The following is a 9,297-nucleotide window of genomic DNA, read 5'->3' on the forward strand; positions in this document are numbered from 1 at the left end:
AATTCAAAGAACAAGAGGATCAACTTAAAATTTTAAAAATTGAACAAGACAACTTAAAAATAATTCAAGAGGATGGTACCAGTTCTAAACCACAATATTTTTTCCTCCTAGTAGTCTTGTTTTATACCAATTGGATTTATAAATGAAAGGATTCTCTAGTGAGAATCATTCTGATAGGTCAATTTGGTGATAACTGTGATGGAAACGGAAATATTTAAAGGGAGAAACAAGTGTCCCCTTCCTTTCAGAAAACTACCAAACCAATTGCTCTAAGAGAAGTAGAGGTAACACATAAGCTGCATAGATCCAAAAAGTAATTTACAATGAGGTGAATTCAAGCACATGACAGATGAACAAATTAACCTGCAAAAATAGGTTGACTTCCTTTAATTTCTCTACGAGATCCTGTCTCACCCTTTCTTCAATCTCCTGTTTATACTGCTCTACTTGACTATGTTCTATCATTTTCATTTCTATATGACTTCTGAGGAGCACTAGTTCTTGCTCCAACTTCTTTGTATTCTTCTCTAGTTTTTCACATTTCTTTTGCATTCCTTTCATAGATAATAACTCCTCCTGAAGAACTTGATTTTTTGCATCCAGATGCAGACATTTTGAAGATGCAGTTTCCAGCTCTGCTGTAAGATCACCAATCGGCAAGAAAGAACAATACTGTTTGGTAATGAGGTAAGTGGACTGAATACAGCCTAACTCAAACCCAGGATCAAATAGATATGATGGTATCTGTATTGTAGAATGTAGGACCAGGGATTACTCAGAGAATCAAGAAAGAAGTTCAAACCACCAAGAGTCACAAAATATATTCTTCACTGTCATCATCTTTGTCACACAACATTTGCACTTGATTTTACACTCTTTTCTATTTTTTCTCCATAAAATGACTACAAGTCACCTCTTAGTAGAATGTCGCTTACTCCTTCCCCCCATCTTAATGCCCCATGTTTTAAAGAAGTTTGAGGGATACTGTATTGAGTTATCTAGGATTGAGTTAATAAACGCTTCCTAAAAGAAGATTGTGAAAATAAGACTCTCATTAATAAATCTTATAAATATGGATTATAATCCCATAAGTCTTTTTCTGAACTATGAATAATTTTTGCTAATTTGAACTGCATTCCAAAGAAAAATAATTCAAAAGGTTAAAGAAATCCCATCTCCTAATAACTTAGTGAGATGATCCATACATTTTTCTGAACAACAACAACAACAACAAAAATGCCTCATTTTTGTAACCATTTGTTACTTTTCACAGAACAGAACATACCAAACAAAAGAACAAACAAAATTTGTGGGAATTTCAGTGACACCGAGTTGCAAAGAACTTTCCTTTAGACAGAATGATTACTTGGTAAGTCGAGGTGAGTGGAGGTGGTGGTATTGAAACTGTCTACAAATTCTTTAACACTTTTCTCTGAGATTCCCTCCCCTTAAATATGTGCGGGCCTCAGTAACTGATTTCTACTGGACAGAGTCTGGGGAAACTGACTTTTGCTCTGTGGGAAAGCCCACCCTTAGCATCAGTCACTATGCTGCAAAGAAGCCCAGACCACATACTGAGCACCTTGTCAGTGCCCCCACTGACCGCCCCCAACTAATGCCCCATCCAAAAGCCAGCTCCAACTGCCAGACATGTACATGAACTAATCTTCAGATGACTCTTGTCCCCACCTTCACGACGTCCCAGCTGATGCCGACTGGAAAAGAAATGTACTGGCCTCACTCACTGAGCCTTGCCCCAACAAAATGTTTGAACAAATTAAATGCTCTTTTGAGCCACTAGGCTTTGACGTGTTTTATTATACAATTTGCTGGCAGTAAATACCTGGCACAGATACTGATATTAAAAATGCCATTAAAAAAGAACTAAAAGATGTGAGAATGCCTTTCAACTTGGAGGTAGGTGAGATCTGAATGGATGCAGAGAAAGAAATGAAAACCCAAAGGGCTTCATGACATTGTAACCTGAATCCTGATGGCCCTTAAAGAGGCTACTGGTGACAGCTTCTAGGCAAAAGAAGAAAACGACACTGAAACACAGGGGAAAGGAGACTCTTGCTACGAACCAGCTGAAAGTAACATCAATGAGAGGGATAAGCTATCAAAAAAAGGGGGGGACTATTAAATATAAAGGAACCAGGCTCAATTATATTTGGTTTCAATATCTGTTATCTCCTTTACAGCATCTCCACATGTCCAGTGGTCACATGATGCTAAAAGAGAGAAACAGCTTCTGGGCTAAGATCAAACGTAGGGTGCTGCCAGGAAAACATGGTCTAAAGGTGAAGCCTGTAGACTGTAAAACCCTTCATTAAGACCCTGGAAAGACTTAAGGTGGTGCCTCAAATTCCTTTAAAGATCTTAAGGGCATAAGAATTTTAAAGGCATCACCCTCCAAAGCTTCACAAGAAGTCCAAGGTGCAGAGCTTCTCTCACAAAAGATTTCTGAGGGTAGCCTCTCCAATGACGTGAACCCCAATCCAATTCACAGGACACTAAAAGCTCTAAAGAGAACCCTGGCAGCAAAAAAACAAAACAAAACAGTGCTTGGCCTAACAGAGACCAAGACATACAAATGAGAATAGGCCTTTGGGATTTTCTTAGAAGTTCAGTAAAGAGGAAGCTGATTTAAGAAACATGACTCAGCTACAGACAGAAGTCATTTCTTATGAAAAGGACAGCACACAGAGCCCAGAAGGTAGAGCAAAGGAGAAGCACTCCTATGGGCAGGACCAAGTCCTCATCAAAGGGCTAGCAGCACCAAACTGGACCTCAGAGCTTCTATGGACTACGGTGCCTCCTGTTTCCCATTTCTGAACAGAAGAGTCCAGTCATTCAGCAGAATGGTGGGGGTGGGGGTGGGGGTGGCAGATAATTTGTCCCTTTAGTTCTCAAGTCTTAGTACTGAGAGGGTTGTGCTCACAGGGTAACTCTAGAAATCACACCCAGAAACCTCATCTGCATGTGCCATCTGTACCTGATGAAGACGGTAAGACCTCTACTTGAGCCTGGGCCTGACACTGTTAACAACTGAGACTTGTGAGGGAATGGGTAGGGAAAAGGGTATTTTTCATTGGAAGAAATATAAAAATTTGTGGCCAGTGAGTAACTGTGCTAGTTTTTAAATGTACCCATTAGTTTTAAAAACTGTATTCTGTAAAAAGCAGTAGAATATAGGCCAAGTATAAGTGACTTGCTCCTATTGAACAGAAGATGATGAAAGTGATTCTGTGTGAATTGCAAAGCGAGTTTAGACAAGGCAGCAGAGCTTCTGCCTGGCTCTCAACCTGGGAACCAGGCTCCATGTTGTGAGTAAGCCCAGGCTGCAAAGAGAGCCTAGGTGTTCAGAGTAGGTGTTTCACTTGTCTGCCTTCACCAAAGTCCAGCCAACCACAGATACCAACTATCAGACATGGGAATGAACACACCTTCACCTGATTCCGGGCCCCAGCCCTCGAGCTGCCCCACCTGAAGCTGAGGGGACGAGAAGCCAGCCGTCCTGGCCACCTTTTCCTAAGTGTAGATTTTGAACGAAACCAATGTTATGTATTGAAGCCACTAAACTTAAAGCTGATTAGGAAAAAACAGAAAAATAGATTTTTGAAAAATAGAAAATAAAGAAACATAACTTAAATATAGGTAGAAACTGGTCTCCTATAAACTGGAATATAATAAATGGTGAGATTTTTAATGACAATGTTGATGAGAAGAAGCATATAACTAGATGGAAGACTTAAGAACTATTCAGGAAGAAGTTTTTTCAGGGTTCCCTTCAATGACAATTTCTTACACATAGGCAGGTGTGACTCCTTAGAATTTCTGCTCAAGTTTGAAAGCAATGAAGACTAGTAAGCAATGAGACATGTGATTTGAACTATAAGAAATAACTAGAAATAATTTAATTACCAAAATCAGACTTTTTATCTCATCTCAATTTACTAAAATTCTAAAAGAGATGGGTAGCTTTGAGTAGTTACTCATCTAGAACTCAATCTTCATTGTCCTCTCCTCAGAGAGAGAAATAAAACACCACGAGACGCCATTTCATACTTTCTAGGATGGCTAAACTCACAGAAACAGGTAATGACTAGTGTTGACAGGAATGTATAGAAATGGGAACGTTTTACATACTTTGGATAAAAATATAAAATGATGCAGCCATGCTGGAAAACAGTATGGAAGGTCCTCAAAAGGTTAAACAGAGTTGCTGTGTAATACAGCAATTTTACTCATAACTGTATTCCCACAAGTAATGAAAAAATACGTTCACACCAAAACTTAGACATAAATGTTCACAGTAACATTACTGACATTGGCCAAAAAGTAGAAACAACCCCAAAGGTCCATCAGATGATGAATGGATAAATCAAATGTGGTATGTCCATACAATAGAATATTATTGAACAATAAAAACAAGGAAATACTGATACATGTTAGATGGACCTTGAAAATATTATGATGAATGAAAGAAGGCAGTCACAAAGGATCCCATATTGTGTGATTCCACTGACACAAAATGTCCATAAAAGGAACATCTGCACAGTCAGGGAGTGGAGTCATGATTCCCTCAGGCTGGGAAGATCATGAAAGGAAAACTGGCACAGTGATTTCTTTGGAGGGTGATGAAAATGTTCTAACATGGTAATACCTGTATAACTCTTTAAACACAATAAAGTTACTGAAGTGTACAGTTTAAATGAATGAACTGCATGGTATGTCCATTAGATTTCAACAAACCTGTCACCAAAAACAACAGATGCTTTGGAGTCATTAATGCTGTGCTGCTCAGCTTCAGATCACCAGCCAGGATTCAGGACAGAGAGAGCCAAGCGTGTGCCCTTTTTGTCTCAAAATGATATAGGGAAAAGCTGTCTTTTTTACTGGTGTCCAACCTAAAAAATTAGTAGACAAATCTGTGTTTCACTGATCAAAGCATGGAATGATTTATATTTCCCCAAATTAAGTGATTTTGGGGTTCTAAAACTGATTAAAAATTACCTTATGTTTTAGCATATTAATTTGAATATCCATTTCAGTTTGACTGGTTTTTAAATCTCCATGGAAACTAAGCTCTCCATTTTCATATTCATTTAACTTCCTTCTTGTCATTTTTAAGAGTTTCTTAAATCTGTAGAAATGTATAGAATGAGTAAGTTCTTTAAGAGCAGATATTTAATAATTAAACAGATATATGTTCTATCAGATAAAACAAACAAATCTATAAATTATAATCCTTTCTCATTGTTCAAATTAACATAAGCATAACTTGAAAGCATAACTAAATTCTAATCTTAGATAAATATTATGAAGAAAAATTTTATCACATTAAAATATACTGTGTGTGATATATGTAATATATGAGTTCTTATAAATAAGTTAATGTCAACTTGTAGCATGCTAGTGTGAAATATTAATTTATTATTAAATATTAATTATAAACCAGAAATCAGTATTTAAGCTAAAGATGAAGAGATATTATATATGAATGTTTTTTGAAAAGACACAAGACATATTTGTTCCTACTGACCACAGCCTCTACAAAAAGAAAAGGAAGTAGATACAAAAAACCAACAAGATTCTGACTCAAAATTGAAAAAAAAAAAAAAGAAAGAAAAATCTTTTGAGCCTGAGTTAAGCAGGAAATAACCCAGGCTGAGAGTTTTAGAAGAAAGGAAATCAGAAGAGAGAGAGAGGGTACCAGTCTCTTCAAGACTGTTTTAAGAGATGTAGACATCTTGCCCAGCACATTGTTAACAAAATGCAAAGCAATGTAGAGAAAATTAAAAGAGAAAAAATATTAATGAGAATCAGAGAAGAACCCTTTGTATAATTGTCCCTTGGCATCCACAGAGGACTCATTCAAAAATCCCCCAACACTCCGTGGATACAAAATCCACGAATGCTCAGGTTTCCCTAAATACATCTTCCCTATACATTCAGTCTTCCCTAGATCACTTACATTATCTAATACAATGTAAACGCTTTGTAAATAGTTATAAATACAGTGTAAACATTATGGAAATAGTTGCCAGCTTGAGATCAATCCAAGTTTTGCTTTTTGGAACTTTCTCAATTTTTTTTCCCTGAATACTTTTGATCTTGGGTTGGCTGAATCTGTAGATGATGAGGGTTAACTGCACTCAGCAAAAATACAGAAGTAGCTTTTTATCTTACTGATCAAAACATGGTCACTTATTTTATTATTTTTTAAGTTACACATAGATTTTTGTATGTACATTTTATAACTAAAACTTTGGGGCAAAAAGAAAATATAAGCCAAATCAAGATACTTTTTAATGTTGTTCAACAGTAACACAGGTAGGTTTTTAGATAATAAATTACCTGAATTATGAAGGGAAGGAACACAATTAAAAGAAGGCAGCATTACCAAAAAGAACAAAGATACTTTGCAGAAGTAAAAATTCAGCATAGATGATGAGGAAGAGAGTGACATTACTATATGCAGAGGCACGGTTGTTACTGTTTTAGAAATCATTAGAGATAAGTGTAACACTGCTGCACTCAAAAACATTTCAGATTGTGCTGACTTTCCACAGTAAACTTTGAAATAGGATAATGTGTTCAATTATGAAAATATATTTAAAAAATGAATTTGTGTCTAAGGTTTTAAATAAAATAAAATTATACTTTTATTAATAGTTGAGATTATCAGAAATATTAAAATCTTACCCAGTAATCTCTTTTTTGAACTCACTGTTTTTCTTCTTTTCTTGGTCCAAGCTATTTTCCAGAGATTGTTTTAATTCAAAGTATTTCTTTAATTGTTCCTTTTCATCCTCAGACTTAGAAAAAAACAATTGAAGAAAATTATTTTTAAACACCTAGAGAGACTATTCTTTCTTAAAAATATTATTTCTCATGAGTTCACAAGTTAATATGAATTTATAGTAAACACAGTTTTTAAACCTGATTGATGCCAATAACAGATTTCAAAATTGATCCCTTTTCCTAAAACAACTTAAAATGCTTTTTCATTTCATCATTTTTCTGGAATTTAAATTGCCAACATTTACTTGTTAAAAATAGAGACTTTTACACATAAAATACTAAATGTTAATGAAAGTTTTTTTAAACACTGCCTATATTTACATTTTACTTTCTAGAGATGCTCTAAAATCATTTTCATCAATGGTTCAAGATATTCCAGGTTTTGTTAAGTCACATCTTACTAAAATAATCTTTGAAAAATTTCCATGCAACCCCCATCTCTTAAAAAATAATCCAACAAATGAAAAATACAGTCGTTCAGAAAAATGGTTCTATACAGATATAGTGTTCATTCTTAATGAAGAGAACAAACTACAATATTTGAAATGATTCATTCTCAGAAATCTCACAGAAAGATCTGTATTACAAAAGAAACTCAAAATTCTCAATCAAATCATTACTCAAATTTCTGGACTCAAATAGATGTTTGTATACCAATGTTCAAAGCAGCATTATTAACAATAGTCAGACGGCAGAATTTCATTGACAGATGAATGAATAAACAAAATGTGGTCTATATAAAATATTGCGTTTGGACTGTCACAATTTTTTAAATTAAAATCTTACTATAAAAATCATTAACTTTATGAATTCCATTGACTTCTTCTACAGAGGTACTAGTAGCAAGCAGTATCAATAAAAATACAATAAGCTAATCAATGAGACTTTTCATATTGTCCAAAATATTCTTATATATTACTAGTAAAAAAGTTAAAATCCTTTCTCAGTATGACAGAAATTAAGAGGTTGACTTACTGATCTTGTACTTAACAGGTTTTTCTGAAGTTGTTCAATTTTGCCCACTTGCTTTTTGACTGTAGTTTGTAACTTGACATTTTCTATTTCAAGCCTAAAATGCAGATTTTAAAATAATTATTCTCACACATGGGTTTTTTTTTTTTTAAGATTTTTTTTGGATGTAGACCATTTTAAAGTCTTTATTGAATTGACTGAAATATTGCTTTATTTTATGTTTTTGTTTTTTGGCTGTGAGGCAGGTGGGGACCCAGCTCCCCAACCAGGGATCAAACCCACACCCTCTGCCTTGGAAGGCATAGTTTTAACCCTTGGACTGCCACAGATTTCCTTCAAACATAGATTTTTAAAATATCACACTGTTTTTAAACAAACATCTGCAGGTTCAATTACATAGGTTCTTTGAATTTTGAAAAGTAGATGATTTGGCCACTGTACTGTTTTTCTATTTGTGACTAATGCCTTCCCTGGTGGCTCAGATGGTAAAGAATCTGCTGACAATGCAGGAGACCCAGGGTCGATCCCTGAGTCAGGAAGATGCCCTGGAGAAGGGAATGGCAACCCACTCCAGGTTTCTTGCCAAGAGAATTCCATGGACAAAGGAGCCTGGACGGCTAGAGTCCATGGGGTTGCAAAGAGTCAGACATGACTGAGCAGTTAAAACTTTCACTTTTCACTTGTGGATAATGTGAAAAATATGGAAATAATGGGGGAAATTATGCATCTCAAAACAGCTCAAAGCTGAAATGTTATACAGCTTCACGATAATTTGCTTATTATCACTATTGATCTATTCTCATATTATACTGTTTATCTGCTTTATATTTATTTTCTACGCTGCTTTAAATCGTACTTTTGGACGTGATCCTGTGTTTTCTCAGCACATCTCACAGCCTCTGTAAGTTGATCTGGTGCTTCTTGCAACTAAAAAAAAAAAGAAAAAGAAAAAACAACTGTTTTAACTACTAATAACCTAGTAAATCTGCCATCATTGGTTTTTGTCTCTTTTGTCTGCATATTGTTAACAGCTGCTTTCCTGCCATACAGCAGAGATGAGTTGTTACAACAGACACCTTACAGTCCACAAAGGGAAAATACTTCCTGTCTGCCCTCTGCAGGTTACTGACCTCTCCACTAGCACTCAAAAACACCATCCATGCTTTAAATCAGATTTTCTCAAATAAACACACAAGTTTATAAACTATTCAAATAGGGAAAGACAAAAAACTACCTTATGGTAAAAAAAAAATTTTTTTTTAATCCAGGCTTCACATCGGCCATCACTTTAAATATTCACATATGTAAATGACCACAGATCTTCCAATGGTTACAAGAGCTAACACTGCTGTTGGTGACAACCTGATGCTTCAGAGACTAGTGTGAGAGGCAGTAGCTACACAGGAGCCAGAACGCATGGGCCTGTGTCACAGTTCCATCTGTTCTGAGCTGTGTGTCCTGGCAAATCACTTAACCTTTCTGTACTTCAGTTTCTCCATGCATAAAATGGAGACAATG

At 35.5% G+C, this 9,297-nt stretch overlaps 1 long non-coding RNA gene across 1 annotated transcript; it reads right to left on the reverse strand.

The window, feature by feature from the left end:
- Nucleotides 1-5,107: 5,107 nt before the first annotated feature.
- On the reverse strand, nt 5,108-8,708 carry LOC147354900 (uncharacterized). Its single transcript, XR_015144092.1, has 4 exons — nt 8,636-8,708; nt 7,783-7,876; nt 6,709-6,821; nt 5,108-5,146 (listed from the first exon to the last, which is right to left on the reverse strand). It is a non-coding gene; the product is annotated as an uncharacterized LOC147354900 (long non-coding RNA).
- Between the last annotated feature and the right edge of the window lie 589 nt (nt 8,709-9,297).

The sequence above is a fragment of the Bos grunniens genome, chromosome 17 (genome assembly GCF_055505025.1).
Source record: "Bos grunniens cultivar Pamir isolate PY7600 chromosome 17, Bosgru_T2T1.0, whole genome shotgun sequence".
NCBI lineage: Eukaryota > Metazoa > Chordata > Mammalia > Artiodactyla > Bovidae > Bos > Bos grunniens.